Consider the following 26,312-nt stretch of genomic DNA (forward strand, 5'->3'; position numbering starts at 1 on the left):
AGGGCCTCCGGGTGGGGCGGCGGCTGGGGCGGCCGAGCGAGCGCCGGGCACGTGACACACCGCCCGTCCCGCGCCCCCGCCGCCGCCCCCGCTGCCGCGCTCAGCGCCCCGCGAGCCGTAGCCCGAGCCGGAGCCGGAGCCGGAGCCGGGGGGCGGGGCGGGGCGGGGGCGGGGCGGCCCCGCCGGCCCCGCCCCCCGGCGCTTTCCTTTTTTTTCACTTTAAAGGCTACGGGCGCTTTTCCTTATTCGCACAGAAGTCGCGCTCGGCAGCCCGCGCGCTTGCAGGAACCAGGCTCCAGGCGCTGGCGCCGGGGCCGCGGGGAGGAGGCGGCTTCTCTCCCGGCGGCGGGAGCCTCCTCGGCCCCGGAGAGCGGGCGGCGGCGGCGGCCTCCCCGGAACGGTAGGCAGGGCCAGGCACGGGGACTGGGTGGGTGGATGGGGGGCCGGGCCGGGTGCGCGCGGGGATCGCACTGGGGGACCGAGTGGGCACCCGGGCGCGGGGCCGGGCAGTGGGGACCGGGTGGGGTCCCGGCTGGGGACCCGGTAGGGGTGCGCGGGCAGCCCTTCTCTCGCCGCGGGTCCCAGGAGAGGGGGCCGGGGCGCCGCCCAGCGCCGCTGCCGCCGCTGTCGCCGCAGGCGCGGGCAGGTCGCGCGGCCCCGGGTCCCACCTGGGGGGACGAGACGGGGCGGGAGTCCCGGCGGCCCCGGCGACCGTCGCACCCGGGATTGAGCCTCGGCGGCTGGAGGCCCAGGAAGGGGCTCGGGACGCGCGGCGGCCCCCGCCGACTTGTAGGTGCCGGCACTCGCGGGGGCCTCCGTTCCCGGGACCATCCCTGCGGCCGAGGCGGGGGGCAGCGCGACCCCGCTCCGCGAAGTTACTTTCGCTTTTCCCGCCATCCGGGGTCGCAGCGCAGCCCGACCAGCCCCCTCGGGGCTCCCCAGCTCTGCCCGCAGCGCCTACCCCGGGGAGCCCACCGGGCAACACCCCGGGCGGTGCCGCCCTCCCCGCCGCCCCGGAGCCGCCGCGGCTTCTCCCGGCCACCAAGGGAGAGCCGAAGAGTTCGGTCAGGAAATCGATTAAAACGGAAAAACCGGAGCAGCCTGGGGCCGTCGGCGGTAATTGTCCTGTTCAAGTTCAAGGCAAAGGCTCCTCGGAATGCTCACGGCCCTGGCGGCGCGGTGGCTTGGTCTGCGGGGAGAGACTGCGAGTTGTATGTGTGAGTGTGTGGTGTGTGCTGAGTGTACGTGTGTGTGTGAGAGGGCTGTGTGAGAGTGTGTCTGTGTGAGCCCGTCTCTGTGTGTGTGTGCGCGTGAATACGTGTATGAATGCATATGTGCTAGAGTGTGCCTGTGTGTCTGAGTGCATGTGTGAGTGTGTCCCTGTGTGAGTTGGTGTGCCCCTCTGAGTGCCTCTGTGTGTGTGTCTGTGTGTGGTGAGTGTGTCTCTGAGTGTGTGTGTGCGTGTGTGCCATCCATGGTAATCTGGCAGGAGGGCTGCTGGCTCCTGAGATCTGCTTACCTTGACTTTCCCTGCTTGGTTCTCAAAAGAGCGCTGCGCTGGACCCGGGTACAGGGGCCTCGGGCAGTTCTGCTGGTACCAGCTGAGGAGGGCTCAGGCTCCTCCCTCCCTCTCTCTTTTTCTCTGAAAATGAACTGTACGGTTTGGAGGTGAGTTGGCAGGGGCTGCTTCCTGGGTGAGTAATATTTAATTAAATACTCCAGCCAGTATCAGAAACTGGTCATGAGTTGAGTTTTGACAGGTGTTGATGGTAAAAATGCCATCTCTGCTGACTAAAGGTTGGTATCCTTGGAAGAATTCTCTCCTGGGCAGAACATTCTGGGGGGAGGCAGACCTGTAACCTTGGTCTGGGTGTGTGGATAGCGAGCAAGGGAGGGGGCGGGGCTGCCCCTACCTTCTCTGCTGCGCCCCCTCCCGACACTTCCCCCACTCCCGCCGCCGTGGGAAGCGTGCTGGATTAAGTGTCAGCGGTATAGGCAGACTTCTCCCCCACTGAGGGGTCATGGGGCTAGGGAAGCCCTATGTTACTTATAGGGCATCCATCCGGGCCAACCCTTCCTTTCCCTGCAGAGGCGCAGAGAGGGTGGCTGGCTTACCCATACTGTACAGCCAGGGGCTGTGGACCAAAGTCTCCAGAGCCCTAAGCTGTTGCCTTTGGTTACTGTCACCAGTGCTGAGGTCATGGGCCAGGCACTTCTTATCTCCCCAGCTGTAAAGTGATGGGCTGGATTAGATCATTTTAAACACTTCTCTTGTTCCCTTACTGCTTTGTTTTCTAGTAGACGGAGAGAGAGAGAAAGTTCTCTCCAGTAGATGGAGAGAGAGAGAAAGAAAGAGAGATAGATGGGGAGGTGTGGAGTGGCCTAATGCAATAACTTTACAAACTTCCTTTTCTTTCCCGGTCTGGCTACCACCAGGGAAGCAGAGAGAATAAAAGCAGTGGCACGTTGACCACAGTGGCTCTGACAGCCGAGAGCAGGGGCAGGCCTGGCTTCAGGGAGGTCGGGGCTCTAGGAAGAATCAGTGGGTTCCGGAGGTTCCAGGCCTCTTAGGGAGAAGTGGTCCTGCCCGGGGTCCCGGGTGATGTCACTTTGGAGCTGGGCGAGGCTGCGTTCCTTGGGCTGCTCCAGTAAGGCTGAAACCACCCGTCAGTGGGCTCCCTTGGGTTGCCTGGTAAAACTCTGACACCCCCTGGGGAATCATCTTCCTATGGGTCGGGGGAGCGTGGTGGGTGTCCAGCTGGTGGAGGCCCGCGCTGCCCACTGCTCGCTGAGGATGAAGGATGCCGCGCTCCCCCGTGCTGCGCCTGTCCTTTCTCGCACCTTCCTCCTCCTCCTGGGTGAGCAGAGACTTGCCTGCTCATGCGTTTTCACACTTAGCAAAACCTGTGATTCTTACGGTGTTCAAGAGCTTAGTCTGGGAATTTTGCAACAGTTCTTCCCAAGAACTAGGTGGTGGCTGTTTTTCATGACCGATCTATCTTTTAGTTCCTGAAAAGTTTGAGAATGAGCATCTTTATCAGACAGAAGCGCAGAGCAGGTATAGGTGCGCCTCGGTCCACCTAGAGGTGGACCTCATCCTTCCCCCACGAGCCTGACCGATGAAATCCAGGCTTACAAGGACCTTTATTTTGGACTTTCAGCCGAGTGCTCTCCCATTTCCCTGTTATCTGATAGCATCCCTCTCAATCTAAGAGTGAAAATTCTGCTTTAGTAAGTGCCAGGCACTGTGCTGTAAGTGCTTTGTGGGTACCACCTTGTTTGGTGATGATGATGATGGTGATAACAATAATGATAATAACGACAGAGGGAAACAGTGTTACAGCCCTGCGCCAGTAGCAGACTCTGAGCTGAGTCCTTAACCCTTGTCCTCTTCCTAAGAACCCAGGGCAGTGAGTGGGTTTCCCCATCGTCCACCTTCTACTGAGGCTGGAACAGCCACGTGACTTGGCCAAGGTTAGAGTTTTGCTAAACCTGATTTTGGCACCCAGACCCTTAACCAGTAGTCTCCCACCTCCATCACCTTAGCCTTTTCTTCAGGAAGCATTTGTTAATTTTTTAATGAAAAATTGTTATTATTACGGAAAATTTCAAACATATACCAAAGTTGCGAGAAATATAAGGTTCCCTCGCCAGCTTCAAGCGTCAGCACACATACGCACATACGTATGTGCATGCACACATGCCCACGCCCGCACATGCACACACATGCACACACGCATCCTGGGTCATTTGGAAGCAAATCTCAGACGTGATGTCAGTCACCTGTAAGTACTTTCTAAAAAGCATTTAGGGGAAGCATTAAGTCTCCAAGAGGTAGACTTTGGAGGGCAAGTCGGGGTAAGGGTACTCTTCCGGACTTGGAGCTCAGGGTCCTTCCTGGCAGTGCCGAGGGGAGGATGGCTCACGACAGGGGATCTGTCTTGTTGCCACCAAAGCTCCCACCCGCCAAAGCCTTTGGGAAGCTTCCTGCTGTTTTGTGTTTTAAAAATTCTCTTCGTTGCCCAACATAACAAATAAATGAGTCTGCTGGTCAGAAGACAGAGCACGCAGGCTCCCTGGGCCTCCCTTGGAGAAGCCACCAAGGCTGTGTGTCGTCCGTGTCCCCCCACTGAGGCTGGGCCCTTGCAAGGCAGGCATGGGCTTCAAGGCAGGCTGGGCGTCAGGGATGCGGGAATCGTCGGTCCACAAGCGCTGCCCCCAGCGTAAACCCAAGCTGAACCGTCTTGAACTCCCCCTGTGGATGATGGTGGGTGGGGGGCATGTGGGAGCATTGGCCGCCCTCGGGGTGCCTCTGGGGAAATGAAAGAGGCGGTGGGCGTTATGCGCCCAAGGCCGAGGGCGTAGCGCCACGCTGAGTAGGAATCTAGGGTCGACCTGGTGACACGGTCTCAACAGCTGCTCCAGCTGTGAACAGCCCTCGCCAGACAGGCTGCTTGTGGCCACACACAGCTGCCGGCTCTGATCTCCGGGCCTCTGACTGTTAAAAATGTTTCCTTGGGTTACGCTGTGTCTGTTTTCCTGCCAGGCGGGGTGGAGGTGGCGTTTTCAGGGTGGAGTTGGAAGGTTTGGTAACTAGTTGGACGTGGGGTGTTAAAGAAGGGGGAAGAATTGTGGATGTCTGTTGGGGGGTCAGAGTGGACGGTGACCCTATAGCGGGGGCTGGGGGCTAAGGACACAGATGTGCCTTGAACCTGTCCCAGGTGGAAATGGTCTATGCCGATGTGTCCAGAGGGCAGCTAGGCCTGGGGCTCGAGAGAGAGGCCTGAGCTGGAGATAGAAACTTTGGAACCTTCTTTTAAAGGAGGTTAATGCCATCAGCAAGAGAGCATTTGGCATGAGATGAGGCACGCAGAGGGCATGGAACCCTCATTCCTGGCATTTCCACCTAGAACCAGGGAAGAGACCCTGGCACTAGAGCCCTCGGCCTAGTGCTCCTGTCTGGGCCTGCATGTCCTGGGAGGGTCCACCTCTGACAAAGAGGGTGTGTGCTGGGGTCTCCACAGTGGGCGTCAGGGTGCCCAAAGGCCATCTGGGGAGCTTTCTCTTGGCTTAGGGGTTTGATGCTTCTCTCTCTCTTTTCTTAATCATGGTAAAATACACATGACATCAAAATTACATCTTAACCATTTTTAAGTGTGTAGTTCAGTGGGATTAAGTACATTCACTTTGTTCTGCAGCGATCACCACCTCCACCTCCAGAACTCTTTTCATCTTGCAAAACTAAAACTCTGTCCCCATTAAACACTAACACCCCATCTCCCCCCTCTCTCTCCAGCCCCTGGCAATAACCCTTCTACCTTCTGTCTCTGTGAAGTTGACTACTTCAGGTCCATCATATAACTGGAATCGTACAGGATTGTCCTTCTGTGACTGGCTTATTTCACTTAGCATGATGTCTTCAAGGTTCATCCGTGCTGTAGCCCGTGTCAGAATCTCCTGCCTTTTTAAGGCTGAATAACATTCCACTGTATGCATGGACCACATGTTGCTTATCCATTCATCTGCCGTGGACACTTGGTCTCTGGTGTTTCATTGCTCTCCCTGAGAGTTACAGGCTCCAGGGAGGGGCCTCATCGTGGGCCTTTGGGGTCCCTGTGGGGATGAGGAAGGAGGGGGCTCTGATGGTGGGCTTTGGGGCTCTTGAGCCGCCATGATGTGACTGGCCCAGCCTCACAGCCTGCTGCCCCCTCCAGCTGGTCAGAGGTAAAGTGAGGCCCCTTGTGGGGACTTGCAGGGACCGGCGAGCCAGGGTTGCAGCAGGGAGGGGCCCCAGGGCTCAGGCTTCACTTGGCCGCGAGCCCCCAGAGGTGCTATCAGGGTGGGAGATGCGGCCCCTCCAGCCGCCATCCAGCCTCTCGTTCCCAGGGCAACACACACCTGGCTTCCACTTCCTCACTTCCCTGACACGTCTAGGTCTTCCCAGCAGCCCCTGGAGGTCACCATCCTAACTGCCCTGGCTCGCGAGGACATTTCAGTTCACGTCCACTCGCCATCCCTGCTGCTTTGGTTGCCCCTCTTTCCTGCGTAGGGAGAGAGCTCTTCCCCCCGCCCCGGCCACTGCTGCGCCTCTCCTGCTTCTGCTGCTGCCTCCTGGCCCTTCCTGCCATGCCTCCCCCAAAGACCCCTCCCACCCGTGCGCATGCCCCCTCCTCACATCTCCTCACTCAGGTCCCGCTCGCCCCTCCCAGCTTCAGTCACCTGCATCTGTATCCTGTTGACCCCTCCTGGACTCTCGTCACGGGGCCTGACTGCCAAGTTTTCAATTCACAGACCAGAATTTGCCCCATGGCTCTGTGGAAGGTCAGGAACTCCAAAACAGGTCTCTTCTCGTGAGCTGTTGTTGGACCGCTGGTGTTCATTCTTTCATTCAGACATTTTCTGAGCACCTACAGTATGCAGCCAGTCTGCTGGGGCTGAGGATACAAAGGATGGAGGGGGGGAATCTCACTCTCAGAGACCTGTCTGTCTAGTGGGAGATGTAGGCCTGTCTCCCGTGATGACCTAACACCAGGACGTAGGGAGACACTGACAGGGAGAAGGTGGCTGGGAGGCAGGTGGGTATTTCAGGTGGAAGGATGGCAGGTGTGGAAGGTGAGCATGGACCAGTGTGTGGCTGGAGTGGGGCTGAATGCGGGCAGAGAGGCTGGAGAACACCAGGAGATGGGCCTCTGGGGAGAGGGGCCAGCACATTGGGGGATGCTCCCATGGGGAGGGGGAGGACATGGGGGATGCTCTTATGGGGAGGGCGAGGACATTGGGGGATGCTCCCATGGGGAGGGCGAGGACATGGGGCGATGCTCCCATTGGGAGGGGGAGGACATGGGGGGATGCTCCCATGGGGAGGGCGAGGACATGGGGCGATGCTCCCATGGGGAGGGCGAGGACATGGGGGGATGCTCCCATGGGGAGGGGGAGGACATGGGGGGATGCTCCCATGGGGAGGGCGAGGACATGGGGCGATGCTCCCATTGGGAGGGGGAGGACATGGGGGGATGCTCCCATGGGGAGGGGGAGGACATGGGGGGATGCTCCCATGGGGAGGGGGAGGACATTGGGGGATGCTCCCATGGGGAGGGGGAGGACATTGGGGGATGCTCCCATGGGGAGGGGGAGGACATGGGGGGATGCTCCCATGGGGAGGGGGAGGACATTGGGGGATGCTCCCATGGGGAGGGCGAGGACATGGGGCGATGCTCCCATGGGGAGGGCGAGGACATGGGGGGATGCTCCCATGGGGAGGGCGAGGACATGGGGGGATGCTCCCATGGGGAGGGGGAGGACATGGGGGGATGCTCCCATGGGGAGGGGGAGGACATGGGGGGATGCTCCCATGGGGAGGGCGAGGACATGGGGGGATGCTCCCATGGGGAGGGGGAGGACATGGGGGGATGCTCCCATGGGGAGGGGGAGGACATGGGGGGATGCTCCCATGGGGAGGGCGAGGACATGGGGGGATGCTCCCATGGGGAGGGGGAGGACATGGGGGGATGCTCCCATGGGGAGGGCGAGGACATTGGGGGGATGCTCCCATGGGGAGGGGGAGGACATGGGGGGATGCTCCCATGGGGAGGGGGAGGACATGGGGGGATGCTCCCATGGGGAGGGGGAGGACATGGGGGGATGCTCCCATGGGGAGGGGGAGGACATTGGGGGATGCTCCCATGGGGAGGGGGAGGACATGGGGGGATGCTCCCATGGGGAGGGGGAGGACATGGGGGGATGCTCCCATGGGGAGGGGGAGGACATTGGGGGATGCTCCCATGGGGAGGGGGAGGACATGGGGGGATGCTCCCATGGGGAGGGGGAGGACATGGGGCGATGCGCCCATGGGGAGGGGGAGGACATGGGGGGATGCTCCCATGGGGAGGGGGAGGACATGGGGGGATGCTCCCATGGGGAGGGGGAGGACATGGGGGGATGCGCCCATGGGGAGGGGGAGGACATGGGGGGATGCTCCCATGGGGAGGGGGAGGACATGGGGCGATGCTCCCATGGGGAGGGGGAGGACATGGGGGGATGCTCCCATGGGGAGGGCGAGGACATGGGGGGATGCTCCCATGGGGAGGGGGAGGACATGGGGCGATGCTCCCATGGGGAGGGGGAGGACATGGGGGGATGCGCCCATGGGGAGGGCGAGGACATGGGGGGATGCTCCCATGGGGAGGGGGAGGACATGGGGCGATGCTCCCATGGGGAGGGGGAGGACATGGGGGGATGCGCCCATGGGGAGGGCGAGGACATGGGGGGATGCTCCCATGGGGAGGGGGAGGACATGGGGGGATGCTCCCATGGGGAGGGGGAGGACATGGGGGGATGCGCCCATGGGGAGGGCGAGGACATGGGGGGATGCTCCCATGGGGAGGGGGAGGACATGGGGGGATGCTCCCATGGGGAGGGCGAGGACATGGGGGGATGCGCCCATGGGGAGGGCGAGGACATGGGGGGATGCGCCCATGGGGAGGGCGAGGACATGGGGGGATGCTCCCATGGGGAGGGGGAGGACATGGGGTGATGCTCCCATGGGGAGGGCGAGGACATGGGGGGATGCTCCCATGGGGAGGGGGAGGACATGGGGGGATGCTCCCATGGGGAGGGGGAGGACATGGGGGGATGCTCCCATGGGGAGGGGGAGGACATGGGGGGATGCTCCCATGGGGAGGGGGAGGACATGGGGGGATGCTCCCATCGAGGGGCTGGGACCCAGGGGAGGCACCTGGAGGGTGTGCTCTGACTTGAATCCCTCAGGGCACTGGCTGAGCACCTCAGGGCAATGCCTGGTTCCTGTTGGCTGTCTTCACCTTCTTGGCCTTGGGTCCCTGCAGCGGGATGGCTGACTCTCATGGCAGATGCTACTTCCTGCTGCAGGTTGCTCATTAGGTCTTCACTATAAGTAGGCAAACTTTGACCGTGGAGAGGACTCTGGGCACAGCAGAACTGGTGTGTGTGTCGGAAGAGAACCCGTTTTCCTGCAGGATGCCTCCTATCCTGTAGCCCAGATGCGGGAGGGAGTGTGGGAGATGTGAGGGTAGGTGGATGGGCAGGATGGGCTTAGGGGCACTTGAACACCAAGCTGGACACTTTGGACGGGTTGGAGTCACCAATGTAGGAAGAAGAGCCACACACAAGAGATCAGGTAGAGAAGGGGCAGCGTGAATGCAGGCATAGGCTGGGCTCGGAGCACGGTCACAACAGCCACCTAACGGAGGCTGGCTTGTGCGGGCGCACTCCCAGGGGCCGTGTGTGCGTGAAGTCACTCAGTCTTCATAATGTCAGTGAGGCCTGTAGGGCAGGTAGATGCTGCCGCATTTTACAGATGAGGAAACTGAGATGAGTTCAGGGCTGCCCAGTAGCTGGGAGCTGAACCCTGCAGCTTGGCTCTCCTGGGTCTACACCCTTCATCACCAAGCTCTGCCACAAAGAAGGAAAGCAGCAGAAACGAGTGAGCTGAGAGACAGGCCAGAGGGTCAGATGTCTCCTGTGGCCTGATACATAGGGTGTAGGGGGCTGATGTGACTCAGAAGTGGCTCCAGGTTTGAGGGGAAATGGTGACACCCCCCCCAGCAGAAAAGGGATTGGTGGCTCCAGACTTCAGGAGGTCTCCATATGCTGATGTGCTCTGTGATATTGGCTGACTGTGGGGTTTGTTTTGTTTTGTTTTGTTTTTGTTTTTTTAATTAATTAATTTATTTTCGGCTGCGTTGGGTCTTTGTTGCTGTGCGTGGGCTTTAGTTGCAGCGAGCGGGGGCTACTCTTCGTTGCGGTGCGCGGGCTTCTCATTTCGGTGGTTTCTCTTGTTGCGGAGCACGGGCTCTAGGCACGCAGGCTTCGGTAGTTGTGGCTCACGGGCTTCGGTAGTTGTGGCTCGCGGGCTCTAGAGCGCAGGCTCAGCAGTTGTGGTGCATGGGCTTAGTTGCTGCACGGCATGTGGGATCTTCCCGGACCAGGGCTCAAACCCATGTCCCCTGCATCGGCAGGCGGATTCTTAACCACTGCGCCCACAGAGAAGCCCCTATGGGTTTTTTTTTTTAATTGAGGTGAAGTCCACATAACATAAAATTAGCCGTTTTAAAGCAAGCAATTCAGTGGCGTTTAGTACATTCACCATGCTGTGCACCCACCTCCATCTGGTTCCAGAACGTTTTTCTCACTCCAACCGGAAACCTTGTACCCATTAAGCAGTCACTTCCCGTGCCCCTCCCCCAGTCCCTGGCAAGCCCCAGTCTGCGTTCTGTCTCTGTGGATTTGCCGATTCCGTACATTTCCTATAAATGGAATCATCCACTCTGGGACCTTTTGTGTCTGGCTTCTGGCTAATTATGCTGGGCACAGCACATTGAAGTGTTCCCTAGAAGGAAGCTGGATTTCCCCTCCTGGCTCACTTGGGGGCTACTCGAAAGTGGAAGTAAGAGCTTGTCTTAAAACATTCACCGGGAAAAAGCAGGAAACTGCAGATACCTGCCTTTCCCCCTGTATCCATAGCCACCAAAGACCCAGCCACTGCCCTCTTGCAGGCAGCGAACTTTTTCATTGTTCCTCATTTTTTCCATTTTTTTAAAACCAGGTATTTATTTATTTATTTATTTTAATTTATTTATTTGGCTGCATTGGGTCTTCGTTGCTGCGTGCGGCCTTTCTGTAGTTGTGGCGAGCGGGCTTCTCATTGTGGTGGCTTCTCTTGTTGCAGAGCACGGGCTCTAGGCGCGCGGGCTTCAGTAGTTGCAGCACATGGGTCAGTAGTTGCGGCACACAGGCTCAGTAGTTGTGGCACATGGGCTTAGTTGCTCTGCGGCACGTGGGATCTTCCTGGACCAGGGATCGAACCCGTGTCCCTTGCATTGGCAGGTGGATTCTTAACCACTGCACCACCAGGGAAGTCCCTCCACTGATCTTTTAAAAGTGAGCACCTGACAATGTCAACTTCCTTCTTAAAGCCCATCAACAGCATCCGTTGCTCTTAGGGTGAATTCCCAAGCCCGTGACATGGCCTGCAGGGAGTGACCTGGTCTCAAGCTCACTTTGTGCACCTCCCCCTCCCCACCCCCGCCCCATCTCAGGCAGCGATGCCACATGTGTCTTTGTGGACCAGCTCAGAGGCTGGGGGTCGTGGCGCGCCTTCTCCCCCAGCTGCCCCAGGTGGAAGCTGTTTCCAGGATTGGTCTCCGACAGCGTTGCAATTTGGTGCCACTTTCAAATCCTGTTGGCCTGTCTGGGAGCAGAGCTTCAGCTTTAGCCAGGCACTTTCTCTTCCCCTTTCCTCCCAGTTTTCTGAGACCTGACTGTCTCTGTCTCATCTGCGGTGTGACCGAGAGCTTCCTGCCCTGCTTTGGGGCAGTGATGCCCTGACCGGTGTCCACGAACAGTGGGGCCATTTGCTCTATGTCCATCCTTGACTAGGTCCTCGGCCATGGTGCCATGACTGTGGGTGAGGAGACACTTTGTAGACAGGCACAGAGGCCAGGCCGGGGGCGGGGGGAGGGAAACTTGCGCTGTCACTGCCCGAGAGCGCACTGGCCCTGTAGTTGTAGGAGCCCTCTGACAACATTTTCCTGCCTTTTCCTCCCATTCTTGTGCCAACACCTAGTTGAGGGTATCTTGACTCCCGTCTGTTCTGTGTGTGACTCTACCAGAAATGGTCTCAGTTTATATCGAATGCCTCCCATGTGCCAGGCACTGTACTTTCTGCCATAGATGGATTTCTCATCCTTCAAACAACCCGTGAGCAGGTATGACCTCCCCATTCACAGATGAGAAAAGTGAGCGTCAGAGACATTTTCTGTGCCGCCGGAGGTGACACGGCTCTGTGGATGATAGAAGGTTGGCCTGATCCACAGCTGTGTTCTTTCTACTGTGACTGCTGAACACATCGCGTCGTTTATTGGGCGCTTAATCTTTGCCAGACATCACACTGGAGGTGTGGGACGCAGCCCCGGGCTCTCAAGAGTCTGGGGTCGAGCAGGTAGAGGTGACAAGTGTGTGCAGGAAGCACTGGCTTGTCGCCGGGTGTGCTGAGTGGGCGCAGAGGGCCTCCTGTGGCTGTCCACAAGGGTTTGCTCTAGGCTGGGGGGTTTTCACAGAGTGACCCCCAGGAGGACGTACTGGCTGGCACGAGGAGGATCATGGGAACGCTGCTGTGTGGGAGGGAGCCCTGAATGCCAGGTCCAGGGGTTGTCAGTGGGTACGGGGTGACCTTGCAGCCCCGCCCCCATTTGCCCCAAACATTGCTCCTGTGAAGTGTGCATGAACAAGACACTTTGTCTCAATTTGCTGTGGGGTCAGCGCTCTGACCAGTGCCTCTTAAGAGCGTCAGTTCAGTGCCCCAGTCCTTTTGCCCGGATGTGCTGGGCGCCCACCGGGCAGATCATCAACCGTCTGCTTGGCGATTTGGCTGCAGGTCTGACTGAGGTTGGGGCTTCTGGCTGGGGTGCTGCTCCTCTGTGGCCCTGCACCTTCCCTCGGGAGTGGGGGCTGATGGGGAGACCCCGTGAGCTCCCACACCCATGTGGGAAGGCCACACGGGAAACGGGCCTTGATGGTGGATCTGCCTGTTGGGTTGATGGCAGGGAGCCTCATGCAACCCCGAGATTAAACCGAGGATTCAGAGGAAGGCAGATTTTCAGAGGGGAGGGGCCCTGCCAAGTGCTGGGGGCACCTCTGTGGATTTCTGGAGGAGGGAGGGGTTTTGCTTGTCTGAGGGTCTCAGTTTGGAGCTTTTAAGAAACTGTAATGAGACCGGTCACCCTGCCTTTGTGAAGCTTGGCAGGATCATCCTTAGGGGCGACACCAATGTGAAATCTGTTCTAATTACGTATAAATTATATATAAATGTCAGGGTCCCCTTAAAAAATCTTCCTCATCTTTGGAGAAGTGTGAGGTTCAAAAGATAGGGCTTTCCCCCACCCCCCGCCCCCCGCCCGTTCCTTGCAGTTCCAGCGTATTCGGCCAATTTTGAGCCGTTTTGTATATTTTATATCTTTGTCTCTTTGCCCCGCACCCCCTGCCTTGTGCCCTCCAAGGCCCGAGAAAGCCCATCTTCCTCACCATTGTGTCACTCTCAGGGGTGTCTAGACAGCTCGGGATAAAGGGTTTTTAAATCCCTTCCTCATTCACCAGTCTTCCCTGAATGCCCCCTCTGTCTCGGCTGCCACGGTGCCTGCCCTGGAAGGGGTCCAGACAGCGCCGACCCGGAAGCCGTGTCTGAGCCGCGTCCCGAGCCGTGACCGGGGTGTCTCCCCCTCCTCACCCCCAGGGCGTCTCACTCTGCTGAGGTTCTGCTTTGCAGTCAGTGTTTACATGTATTTTTTAATGGAAAAAAATTTTTTTTAATAAATTTATTTATTTATTTATTTTTGGCTGCGTTGGGTCTTCGTTGCTGCGCGCGGGCTTTCTCTAGTTGCAGCGAGCGGGGGCTACTCTTGGTTGTGGTGCGCGGGCTTCTCATTGCGGTGGCTTCTCTTGCTGCGGAGCACGGGCTCTAGGCGCGCGGGCTTCAGTAGTTGTGGCACGCGGGCTCAGTAGTTGTGGCGCACGGGCTTAGTTGCTCCGCGGCATGTGGGATCTTCCCAGACCAGGGCTCGAACCCGTGTCCCCTGCCTTGGCAGGCGGATTCTTAACCACTGCGCCGCCAGGGAAGTCCTAATGGAAAAAGGTGAACACAGGCAAGGGCAGAGGCCAGTGTCTGGAGCCCCGCTTCCGCATCACACTGGCAGTGGGCACCACCCAATCATTCGGCTCAGCTGCGCGCAGGAAGACATCCTCCTTTCTGGACAGATTGGGCTGAGGGATGACAACGAAGCCCCAGGAGGGTCAGATGGGGCTCTTGTGCTTTGGGGGGTTAAAACTGTGCTCTTGTTTCCTCGGCGGCTCTGACAAGGGGCACTGGGCGTCCCGGGACCCCCTGCTCGGGAGGTTGTGCAGGGCTCCGTCCCACGCCTGTGTGGACACCGCCTCCCCAGCCCCTGATTTCCCGCAGAGCCTCAGGAACGCCACACAGAGCAGGAAGGCCGTTTGAACAGAGCACTTCAACTTTTCTCTTTTCTTTTTTTCTTGAGCGGGGTAGTTTTGTACAAGGCTTAATTTGGGGGGAAAGTCATTGGAGCTGCTGAAAATAATTTTGGGAGCCACTCTCCTAGAGGCAGATTAGGGGTGGTCTTCTCCCACCCACTCCTGCCTCTGCCCTCCCTGCAACATGCGTCAGTAGACCTGTAGGAATAGATAAAGGTCGGGACCAGGGTGAGCTGCAGCACCCAAGATGGTTCTGCCCGAGTTACCGCGTGTTGGGCACAAGATGTGGTTTTATCCACCATGTTATGGGTTTGAGGATGGGATCTCTGTTTTCTTCCCAGGAAGGTAGGTTTGGAGCCTCCATGGGGACTTCTCTCCTTGGATTGAACCACACTTCAATCCTAGCCAGATAAAATAGCTGTGTTCAGACAAAGTCGAAAAGTGGGGCTGGCTTTCCCTTCTTCAGTCACGGGAAACCCTTGAGGACCACATGTTGTGTTGGTGTAACTGCTTCCCCTGAATTCTTTATAAGACAAAGCAGGTAGTACCCAGCCTTTCTGGATATTGTAGCAGTGGGAGGCTGTCTCTTCGAGGCTCAGAGTGTAAACCGTAGGAGCTAATGCAGGATTCATTTCTCTGCAGGTAGGAACCGAGGTAGGGGGATTGCAGTTTTCCTGATTCTGTAAGTGCTGGTAGCGATGTAGGCAGGTACGATCATGGAGGTTTCTTGGGCAAGCAGCTCATGAGCTGAGTTTTTTTTTAATTTATTTATTTTATTTATTTAGTTTTGGCTGCGTTGGGTCTTCGTTGCTGCGCGTGGGCTTTCTTTTGTTGCGGTGCGCGGGCTTCTCACTGCGGTGGCTTCTCTTGTTGTGGCTCACAGGCTCTAGGCGCATGGGCTTTAGTAGTTGTGGTGCACGGGCTTAGTTGCTCCGTAGCATGTGGGATCTTCCCGGATCAGGGCTCGAACCCGCGTCCCCTGCATTGGCAGGCAGATTTTTAACCACTGTGCCCCCAGGGAAGCCCATGAGCTGAGTTTTGAGGACTGGACGACCTCACGTCTCGTCATCTCACGGAAGCAGTGCGGTTTTGGAAAGAACCTATTGAAGGCTGCTCAGGTGGAGTTTTGGGCTGTGTGGAGGATGCCAAGGTGAGGTGACCAGGGACAGTGAGTGCCAGTTGCTCAAACTGGGCTCGAGGCTGTGCGTATCCCCAGCAGACGTGCGCACATGGACCACTCTTTCCTCCTGTGTTTAGACCAGTTTGCTTAATGTTTACTGAGCATCTGCTATGTTCCAGGCATCGTTCTCGGCACTTTCCGAGCATTAACTTATACTGCTCCCAAGAACCCCGTTGAGTGGGGGTTATTATGCCCGTTTTACAGATGGGAAAACTGAAGCACACACAAGAAATCAAATCATTTGCCTGGGATCACACAGAGCCAAGAAGTCAAGCTGGACGCAGACCCAGTCTGTGCTCTGCTCTGAATCACTGCCCCACATGGCCTCAGGGCGTAAGGAGGCTCATGATCTGGCGGGGATGGGGAGTGGGTCAGGAGGCAGCAGTCACTGGGAGACCGCACAGTGGAAGTTCTGTAATACGGGTGTGCCTGGGGTGCTCCAGGGGGATGGTGGGGGAGAAACCTTTCTGGAGGAGAGAAGCCTTAGCCAAGCAAAGGAGAGGGCCCATGAAGGGTGCCCCAGGTGGAGGAGGCACGAGGGCCAAGGCAAGGAGGGGAGAACGGGTTCACGTGATGCTGCAGTGCGGGGTCGAGGCAGGTCCAGCCTCGCCCTGCTGTGTCGCCATGGCTGGCCCTTTGCAGTGGACGCTGAATTTGCCAAGTGTCATTGGTGAGGCAGGGAAACGGGAGATCCCGAGTCTTGACTTCTCCCTTCAGGAGGGACCCAGACAACTTGAAAATATCCTCAAACGTCCACTAGACAGTTTCAGCATCTCTGCTGAGCTGTGAGTAGGCTCAGCCGTGTCTGCTGAATCCTCTCTCTCCTGCCCCCTTAAATAAACGAAATAGCCACCCAGCTCGGAAAGCTGGGGGCTCCCCGTCCTGTGAGCAGCTGTGCTGGAACCCTCCTAAAGGGTCCTTGTCAGCGTCTTGACCCACTGCCCACCTTCTGCACATCCAGAGGGGCGAGATCCGACGAGTGAGCCCTCTTTGGCTTCAGAAGCCAAAGGAGAGGGAGGGAAGTTCAGGCAGTGAAGGACAGGACCCTGGACACATGCTTCTGCTCTTTTTCTAGTAAATCCCGTAAAGAATTTCAGCAAACTACTGCCCCCTGCCTGGGTTTCCCCTGGCCACAGTGGGGCATAAGTCTTCTTACATTGTCATGTCTTGCTCTGAGAAAAATCAGTCTTAAGCATCAGACTTTAATTACCTTCCCCAGGGACACTTCCTGTGGATATTTCCAGTGACAAGTGGCTGAGGTTGTGCTCCTAAATAAAATTAGGGTTTTAAACCGGGTCACAAACTCAGATGGCCCCAGGGACCAGGAAGGAGGTGCAAATGAAGCAGCCAGTGGAAGGCTATAGGGCGGAATGAGGACTGTGGCACAGAGCATGCGTGTGTCCTGTAGAGGCGGGGGCCTCTCCCACCCAGAGATGTGGAGTCCAGGGCACTATAGCGTCCACTTCTTTCTCCCCTAAGAGAAGCCAGGAATCCAGAATTTTTTTTTTTTTAAAGTAGGCAAATAACTTAAATAACTTAGTGGGTTTTTTGTTTGTTTGTTCTTAAAGAAACAACACAGAATAGAATGTTTGTGCCCCTTCTGTACAGATGAGAGAGGCAGGGCCAAGGAACCCAGTGGAATCACACAGCTTGGGGCTTATTTATTTACTTATTTTTGGCTGTGTTGGGTCTTCGTTGCTGAGCGCGGGCTTTCTCTAGTTGCAGCGAGCGGGGGCTACTCTTCGTTGCGGTACGTGGGCTTCTCATTGCGGTGGCTTCTCTTGCTGCAGAGCACAGGCTCTAGGCGCGCGGGCTTCAGTAGTTGCAGCACGTGGGCTCAGTAGTTGTGGCTCGTGGGCTCTAGAGTGCAGGCTCAGTAGTTGTGGCTCACAGGCTCTAGAGCGCAGGCTCAGTAGTTGTGGCTCACGGGCTTAGTTGCTCCATGGCATGTGGGATCTTCCCGGACCAGGACTCGAACCCGTGTCCCCTGCATTGGCAGGCGGATTCTTAACCACTGCGCCACCAGGGAAGTCCCCAGCTTGGGGCTTAGGGCGCTGGGACTAGACCTGTACCTCCTGGCATCTGGCCTGTCCCAGTTCCCACTTGACTGTGCCACAGCCTGGATAAAGCAACAGGGCTGGGAACCAGCTCAGCAAATTCCACTGCACCAAGAGGGACAGAGCTCCAAGGAACAGAACCCTAAGACAGTCATGTCGGTGCCCTCCTTAACTCCCCAACGAAAGGCACCTTCTCAAGAGTCAGCATTTATGGCTGCCTCTCTAGCACCAGGCACAAAGAACTTCCCCTAGATTGTCTCTGGTGATCTGACAACGCACCTGGCACATTCTGTAATCCTCATTTTACAGATGAGGAAACTGAGACCTGGAGGTTCAACTCACTGCAGGGGGTGGGATTTGGAAGTGAGCCTGACCCTGAGCCTGGGCTTATCACCATTGCCCGTGTACAGTAGTGAGAAGTGCATTTCACCCTCCACCCGGTGCCAGTGGACTCACCCTCGGATGGCGAGGCATTCTCATGCTGACCCACCCCCAGGGCATCACCTGGACTTTGGAAAACCTGGCATGGAGGTCAGTGCTGCCCTGCTCCCCTTCTGGACAGGAACCTGGAGAGCACAGGCAGTTCCACCCACAGAGGGACCGCTCCTCTGCTCACAAGGTTGCTGACTAATTCTCTTTGCAAACGGTTCAGTTTCACATGCTTCAGTTTCCAGTAACTACGTGGGTGGATTTGTTTCATTTAAGGGGAAAACAAAACAAAACAAAACATGGAGGGGGTTTTCTTTCCCAAGAAGAGGACTCGCCAATTATGGGTTTACTGCGTGTGGCTCCGGGCATCCTGGTGCCGATCCGCGGCCAGCGGGGCCTCTTGCCAGGCGGGCTCCGAGGTGGAAATCGCTTAGTCATTTACCAGTGGGGACCAGGTGCGGGAGGTCAGGGAGGTGCAGCGGCCACCGGGTCCTGCAGGCTCTTCCCCGTTCAGCCCTGTCCCGCAGGGTTGGGGAGGGGGACCTGGGGAAGGTGCCAGGTGAGACAGCCGTCCTCGCCTGCCCTGGGGCTGGCTGCATCTCCCAAGGGACTGGGCCTGGGAAAGAGACACTGCCCAGATGGCCAGGCCACCTGCTTCAGGTGAGTTGGAGGTGGTGGTGTGCCCAGTCACGGTAGATTCTGCTGGGGAAGGGGTGAGAGGCAGCCCCCAGGGGCAAGGTGTGTGTGTGTGTGTGTGTGTGTGTGTGTGTCTCTGCCCACACAGGCTCCACCGTGTGATGTCTGCATGCCGGTTTGGCGTGGGCACTGGCCAAGCAGAGCAGACTTGGCATTGAGGTTGAGTCCTGGGGCTCCTGCCATGCCAGATGGTGAGGGGGCACGGGCTGTGGCAAAGGGGCTGATCAATGGAGGGGGCATCCAGGGCCTCAGAGAAGTCGCTGCTTCCCAACAGGTCTGGGAGTGTTTGGGGATCACAGAGCCCCCACGTGTCCCTGTGCCTCAGAGCACAAACGCAGGTGCTCTGCTGGCTGGTGTCTCTGGCCCACGGTTTCTTCTCTGGAGGATGCCGCCCCAGAAGCCGCGTCTAGTCTGGATGCAGGGGCTGGAGCAGTTATGAACCTGGCTTCGGAGTCAGATGGAGGTGGCGGGAGTCCTCCTGTGGTACTTCCTGCCTCTCTGACCTGGGCCTCAGTTTCCCATCTGTGAAAGGGGGGTGTCAGAGGACCCCATGGATGGAATGGGTTGACGTGGGTGAACTGCCAGGTGCTGTCCTTTCTATAACTGGGCTCCAAGGCCTGAGGTGGGGTGGGGGCCTTACCACCCATGCGCTTTCCTGCTCCGAGGAGGGAACATGCCTTGGAATTTACAATCCTTAATCCTGGCCTTTGAGAGCTTGCTTCGTGTGCTTTCTGGAAGGGAAAAAGGGCAAATATACTGATAACTCTCAAACAATATCATGTTAGGCAGCGGGTAATAAAGGCAATGAGAGGTGAGTGGAGTTCTGGAGGATTTTGATGAGGTCAGAAGGTGAATCCAGGAAGGCTTCCTGGAGGAGGTGACACTGAAGCTGGCCGTTCAGATGTGTAAGAACTGGAGAGAGAGGAGGAAGGGAAGAAGGGAAGTGATCTTTCACTGGTGGCAGGGGATGTGCATATGCTTAGGAGCTTAGATGGTCCCCAGTGTGCAGTAAGCGCTTAATAAATACCATCATCAAAATCAACAGGACTCCAGGGTTTTCACTTTAGGTGTCTGGTATTTGGTGTCTGGTATTAGGTGTCTGGTATTTCAGTTTAGGTATTTTTATAGATGTGGGAACTGAGGCTCAAAGAAGCTGAGTAATTTGTCCAGGATCCAGGGTGGAAGGCAGAATACAAACTCATTGCCTTCGCAAGTCAAGAGGTGAAGGGGTGAAGTGTGTGTGTGTGTGTGTGTGTGTGTGTGCGCACGTGCGCGCGTGCACGTGCGCAGGTGTGGGGTAGAGATTTTCAGGCCACCGTGTGGGAAAAGACGGTTTAGAAGCCGCACGCAGCTGATTTCCTGTGGCCAAAGGGGACCGATGTTTTTTTGAGCCCTCACGGATCCGTGGGCTTCTTGGGTGGATGCTTTTTATTCTCCATTGACCTTCCGGCCTCTGTCCGTGTGCCGGGCTCCGTCCTGCCCTGGTCGCACAGACAGGAAGCGGGGGACACAGGCGAAGGCCTGAGGGGAGTCCCAACCGTTGTTGGGTTTTTGCGCCCAGGCTCTTCTGGGGCCTCCCCGTGCCCCGGGCCTGCCCTGGAGCGTCCGGGGCGGGCGGGAGGGTCTGACCAAGCGTCCCCCGGGAGCCAGCGGGGAGCCAGGGGATGCCGTGGACGGTCGCACCCCTGACAGCCAGGTGGGGACCACAGGAAGCCTCTGCTCTCCCGCTTCCTTTCCGGGAAGATGCTGCGTGTGTGTATGGTGGGCAGGGGGGAGCCGGCGCTTCCTGTGGCCTGGTGAGGGCGGGGCCAGGGGGTCTGGGTTGATGCGGTGAGGGGCGAAGATGGACGTGGGAACCCAGAGGCCCTTGATGGCCCTGGGTCCTTGGCCGGGGAGGTGGCCGCGCGTGCCTCCCCCAGTCTGGCCCCCTGGGTCTGCGCTGCCCGTGCGGTCCATCCCCTCTGGCCCCTGCCTCCTCTCTGTGCGCCCTCCCCAGCTGTGTAGGCCCTGCCTGAGGCAAGGCATCGCCCTCCCCAGCTGTGTAGGCCCTGCCTGAGGCAAGGCATCTCCAGGCAGCGGTGGGACAGGAGGTAGGAGGCGAGGCCCTCCGGCCATGTTCCTCTTTGTCCCCAAGGCCGCCCCCGCCTCTACTGTCAGGCTTCCAGCAGCCTGGGAAGACCATGAGTTTTGATTCTGGCTTTCATCCTGGATCCTGGGTAGGTGACTTAGCCTCTTTGAGCCTCAGTTTCCACGTGTGTAAGAATGGGCGTGAGGATCACCGAGAGGACAAAAGGAAGGACTTAATTACCTGCGGCTGGTGCCTCGGAGGCCGTTGTTTCCTTCATTCAGAGAATTGATCTTTGGTCGTCTGGCAATTCGGGCGGCTCGCCCAGGTCAGTGTCTCTGCCGGGCTCTGACACAGCAGGGACCCCTGAGGATTTTCCATCCGTGGTGGGGACAGTCATGTGAGCTGTAATCATAACACAGCATGACTGGTGCAGGGCCAGCTCCAAGGAGGGACCAGCTGTTGTTGGGTTTTTGCGCCCAGGCTCTTCTGGGGCCTCCCGGTGCCCCGGGCCTGCCCTGGAGCGTCTGGGTGGGTGGGAGGGTCCGGCCGCCCCCGGCAGGGTGGGCTGCAGCGCGTCCCGGAGGGTAGGTGGGGACTGGGAGGTGGGAGCCGAGCGGACAGTGCAGAGAAGACACCAAGCAGCAGCGGCACGTGGGCTGCAGGCAGAGGGTGGACCCGGCAGGCTGGCGAGAGAGACGGACGGGGCCACCACGGCCAGGTGCCGTTCACCCTGCCCGTGGGACACGCCGCACCTCCCTCAGGGCAGGGCTTCACCCCCAGTGGCTACTCCTCATCTGGGGCCTTGGACTGCAGGAGAGGAGGCCGTCTGGGAGGACGAGGACAGTGCACCCCCCTCCCCCCTCGGGACCCCGGGCTGACGCTGTCCCCCTCTGAAGCTGGGGAGGAGGTGGGGGCCGCCCGGGGTTAGGAGCTTGGTGAAGTCCTGGCCTGCGAGGCTGATTGTGAGTGGGGAGAAGGGCTCAGGTGTCCACCCGGCTCAGAGAGAGGGGCTCGCAGGGGCTGGGAAGGGGCAGAGCACAGCTGGATTTCAGCGGCAGCGGGTGATGGATTTTCTGGGGCTTTGAAGTGCAGGCTCCCCCCAGGCCCAGGCGTGTCTGGTGTGGTTAGGGTCAGGGGTGATGTTGGTAGGGCCACTTCTCGAAGGGCGGGGCTTCAAAGCACTGTCCAGCCTGGTGGGCGGAGACAGGACAGCCCAGTTGGAGCGAGCTCCTGAGTCCACACCCGCTAGTGTGGCCACCCGAGCTGCTGCCTCCCCGCCTTTCCTGTCCCCGAGCATCCACCCCCAGACCTGCTGGGAGGACCCTGGCTGGGCCTGGCCCCGGGCTGGCCACCTGCCTGCTTGGTGCTGGAGTCGGAGGTAGGACTCTCAGAAGGGTGGAGAGGAGTCCGTACTTCATGCCCGTTGGGTCAGGTGACTTCTTTTGCACAGCCAGACTTACCTGCTCAGGACAGGGCCAGAGGTCTCTGCCAAGGCCTCCAGACGTCCAGGTGGGTGTCTGATTCTCACTGTTTCTGGGCACCCCCCCACCCATCTTTGGTTTCTGTTTGCCTCCCTCTTAAATTTACATGGCAGAAACCTCCTTCTATAAATATTTACTGAGCACCCACTATGTCCTGGCCATTGTTCTAGGCAGGGAGGTTATAGCAGCAATAAGATAGATTGGAGGGTGATAATTAACCATTATTGTTTCTCCGCCAGGACTGCCCTCTGTATGTTGGGTGCATCTCTATCTTCAGGGTCGACCCGTAACACCTCCTCCCTCCCTCCCTCCCTCCCTCCCCCAGCCAGGTGGATTCACCCCACGTCACCCTGGGAACTGGTGATACAGGGGTTTGCCTTGGGGTTTGTAAGGAATCCAGGAGGGGCCGTGGGAGTCTTGGGGGATGTGGTGGGAGCCCCTGAAACACCCTCCAGGGCGAGATCTCGGTTATCATGGTCAGGTCCTCGTGCCTGCCTAGCGCACTGGCTGGGACCTGGTGGGGCCTCAGTGGGAACTTGTTGGAGGAATGAATGAATGAATGAGCTAGCCAGCCTCTTCACTGACCATGGGAAAGTTAGCATCTTTGATCTAATCAGCTCATATTGGCTCAGATTCTGTGGACTGTCTGTCTCCACGAGGGCGGGGGCTCCATCTACCTAGTTAGGCAGCCCGGCACCTAAGACAGTGCCTGGAACACGATGGGGCTGAATCAGCTGATTCGTTTTCAGCCATCACTTTATCCCGGCCGCAGGGTCTGACTGCACCCCTGTGTGTCTGCCCCCCACTCCCACTGATCACGTCCTTCCTTTTGACGTTGCCCTGGATGGTGGGCTCCGTGTCTCTTGTTTCCTTGTGGGGACTTTTCGTTTATATCACTGGTGTTTTTGAAGCCACACCTTCCACCGTGGCCGGTTTTCGTGGAACGGAATTACAGGAAGCTCTGCTCATGAAAGGCTGGCATGACCGGGAGGGCTCAGGCTCCAGTGGAAGACCGTCCTCACCTTTAAAAATAGTCATCTTGCTTCTCCTCTGCTCTGTTCACGTCTCAGTTCCTGAGTCCCGGACCCCCTCCCCAGGCCGAGGCAGTGGGACAGGTAGCAGTGTAATTGCAGGTACTGGAAATAGTCCTATTTTCTTTTGAACCTTCTTCTACACACACACACACACACACACACACACACACACACACACACACACAGAGCTGAAAAAGGCTCTTAAACCTCCTCAGTTTAGTCTGCAGAGACATCACAGGCGGTGGGCCTTAAACATTTGCATTCCTTGGGCTTAGCCGATTCTTCAGAGTGTCGAGTTTCTGGGTTAGTGGTACATGAAGGGTGAAGCCAGAAGTCTTGACAAAGAAAGCACGTGTGTGTGTGGTGGAATTCCAAATATCCTGGATGGCACAGAATGGCCTCCAAGTACCTGGGGCCTTTCTCGGGGGGGCGGCAACAGGCCCTGCACTTGATCTAAACTCCCCCTGACCTGTCAGGCATCACCTTGGTACCCGAGAGGGAGGTGTTTCAGCAGTTCGGTTCTCAGACCTTTAGTGAACACTGACTATTCAGCCAAAAATGGGTAAGAGAGCTGTTCCAGAAGCTCACGAACCAGTGCGGGAGACAGACACGGGCCGCTCGTTGATGCTGTATTTCATCACATCTATGACCCATTGAGAGGAAGGTTCACCATTCCGTAGCGAGCTTCTGATTGTCGCTGTAACGAGCCATGGACTTCCACACCAGCCTGATTTCAGCGATGTTACGACGTGAATCATGCTGAGTCGTGAGAGACGGGATGGGGGCATTGGCCTGGCCAGGGGCATTGCCGAGTTCACGGGAGAGGTTTGTTCAGCTGCAGCGGGTACCTTGGGGGACAGTCCCTGGGCAGAGTGGGGCTGGGGATGTGGCAGCAGCAAGATAAGTGCCAGTGGGCACTGCTGACCAAGTGCTCGCTGTGTGGCCCTGTTCTGGGCCCTCACTCTTCATTTGTTCACTGCAGCAGCCACGATGAGTCTTGTCTCACAGGTGGGCAAAGGCCATCCCCGGTAACTCACACCTAGGAACGGCATCAGGCAGGGGGTTTCAGTGCCTGCTCTTCCTGAGCTCCCATCCCGTGAGGGTCCTGAGTGGCTCTTTACTAACGACCCAGACCCCTGGGGCTTAGTCCCTGGTGCCTGGGCTCCTTCTTCTTTGTCTTGGCCCCATCTCTGTAGCTTGTCGTTAGCGAGCGCTCGGCGTGTACCAGGCACTGGGATGCATGTGGTCCCGGCATCGTCCAAACCCTCAGACCCTCCCTGTGAGACAGGTGGTTACGTCCTTGCTTTGCAGCTGGGGAAGCTGAGGCCCAGAACATCTCAGGTCATAGCTGGGGACGGGTCAGAGCTGGGATTTGCACTCCGGGCTGTCAACTCCAAAGCCCACGCCCGTCTCTCACTTTCACAAGTTGTCGACAGATTCTCGTTTGTTATTCTTCCCCAGTTTGTATCGTGATGTGACCTCTTGGCAAAGTGGGATTTCAAAGTCCTGACTTGATGGTTGATTGAGAAGGGGTTTCTGTGAATAAGACCCAGGGTGACGCGTGTTTCTCAAAGCCTTGTGAGAGGTGGCATAATTGCTGGGGGGAGATGTACTTATGAGGTCCTGGGCTGAATTCTGGAGAGGTCTGGACCACCTCTGGTTCCACGGAGTATAAAAAGTGGCAGAATAATCCAGAGGGTCAGGAGAGCTAATGCAGGCGGGGGTGTACATCCGGTCCGGCCGCTCCGATGGTCAGCAGGAGGCCGAGCTGCAGCGGTGGGGGGGGGGGGGCCCGTGATGGAGGGGCGTGCCGCGTTGGACCATCAGACACCTCCAGCCCTCCCCGCCAGCCCCCTGTCCTTTGTTGTCTGGCTGCGTCAGACGTCTGGGTTTGCAGGGAGGTTCCTGAATGGGCCTTGGAAATAGGTCACTCCCTTCCCGTGCTGCCGGCACTGACCCCCGTGTGACCTTCCCCACGGTGACAGTGCCTGGCCGTCATTCTTTGATGCTGTCTGCGGAGGGGCAGCGCATGTGCGGGGGCAGGCGGGCGGCCCCTCCCCTCGCTGGCCTTCGAGGACTCTGTCGCCCCTGCAGCAGCGCCTGCCGGATGCGCCTGCCGGTGGCCCTCCTTCCCCTGGCCGCATCAGAGAGAGGAAATCCACACTCCCGACCCTCGGTCTGAGCATCCGACCTTTTCCGCTCCCTGAAGTGTCCTAGCTGGGCTGGCAGCTTTGACTGTCTAGATGGAACAGACTGATTCCTGCTGGGCTGAAGCCGAGGGCATGCTCCTTCCGCAGAATCGCTGGGGTTTTTCTGTTTCTCCCACTGGCTGGCCTGGGGGGCCATCCCTCAGGGCCTGCTGGCAGAGATCATGGTGGGTCTTGGAAGAGGCTTGCTGTGTGGCCCGGGCGCAAGGCTGACCCGGAAGGTCCATGCTTCGACCTCGCCTGGTGCCCAGAGTCAGTGCTGGGCGGCATTGCCCCTCCCCCGGGCCTGGAACCCTGTCTGCCACAGAGGGCTTAACTTGGGCTTAATTTTCAGGCTTCATGGAACCCAGATGCGCACAGAGCAGAGAAGGGAGAACGCCAGGCCCATCTCCCTCCAAGGAGGTGGTTTCTTTCTCGCACCTGGCCGCCCCTGGGTCTTTGGGCACCAGGAGCCCAAGCTGGGCAGATTCTGGGGAAGTGGCCTTTGCAGATCCTTAAAGCACCCTGGGCCTCAGCAAGACAATTGATGATGTCCACACCATCGACATCCCGCTGCTGGGCCCCCTGGTGATGAGCAGTACCTTTCCGCTGCAGGGCTCGCAGACGGCAGGGGCCGAGCGCCGGACCTCGGAACCGGGGGACTGTGGACCTCTTGCCTCCCTCCTCTCGGATCCTTCCTCCCTGTGGCCAGTGGGAAGTTCGGGGGGAGACTTTTCCTGCAAGAAGGAGAACCAGGATACAGACCCCAGAGAGGGGTTCGCGTGCAGGCTTGACGTGTACCAGCTCCCCTCGGCCGCCTGAGTTCTTCCCCGGGGCATCCTGGTTGCTCCATTCGGTCACAATTCCTAGGGTTTTTTCCATTTCTTTTTTCCTAGGTTTTTTAGGCCATATCTTTTTTGTGTACCGAAGTAGGGGGCTGAAGCCCTGCTGGGTAATCACACGTTCATGCTTTTCTTAACTAGCTGGTGTGTCGGAGGCAGTTGAAAGGGGCTCCAGGTGGACGGCGCTTTGCAGGTACAGCACCAGCACATAGTGGGGCTCTCAGCAATTCCCAGCATCAGTGAATTGGCCTAATTAGCTTTGTCACATCTGCCACCCTCCTCTGTAGCAGGTTCCACTGCGATTCCGTTGCTCAGTG

The 26,312-nt window shown here is 58.1% G+C and overlaps 1 protein-coding gene across 3 annotated transcripts in view; it reads left to right on the plus strand.

The window, feature by feature from the left end:
• Positions 1 to 246: 246 nt before the first annotated feature.
• SPSB1 (splA/ryanodine receptor domain and SOCS box containing 1) overlaps positions 247 to 26,312 on the plus strand; it is a 71,185-nt gene continuing 45,119 nt past the window's right edge. For 2 of the 3 annotated variants that reach the window (XM_059912284.1, XM_059912274.1), the window contains exon 1: positions 247 to 400. The gene's annotated coding sequence lies outside the window, so the exon portion shown is untranslated. Of the gene's footprint in view, positions 401 to 18,327; positions 18,349 to 26,312 lie in introns of those variants that run through there. The other variant, XM_059912298.1, reaches the window with a different exon arrangement.

The sequence above is a fragment of the Balaenoptera ricei genome, chromosome 1, assembly GCF_028023285.1.
Source record: "Balaenoptera ricei isolate mBalRic1 chromosome 1, mBalRic1.hap2, whole genome shotgun sequence".
Classification (NCBI taxonomy): Eukaryota; Metazoa; Chordata; class Mammalia; order Artiodactyla; family Balaenopteridae; genus Balaenoptera; species Balaenoptera ricei.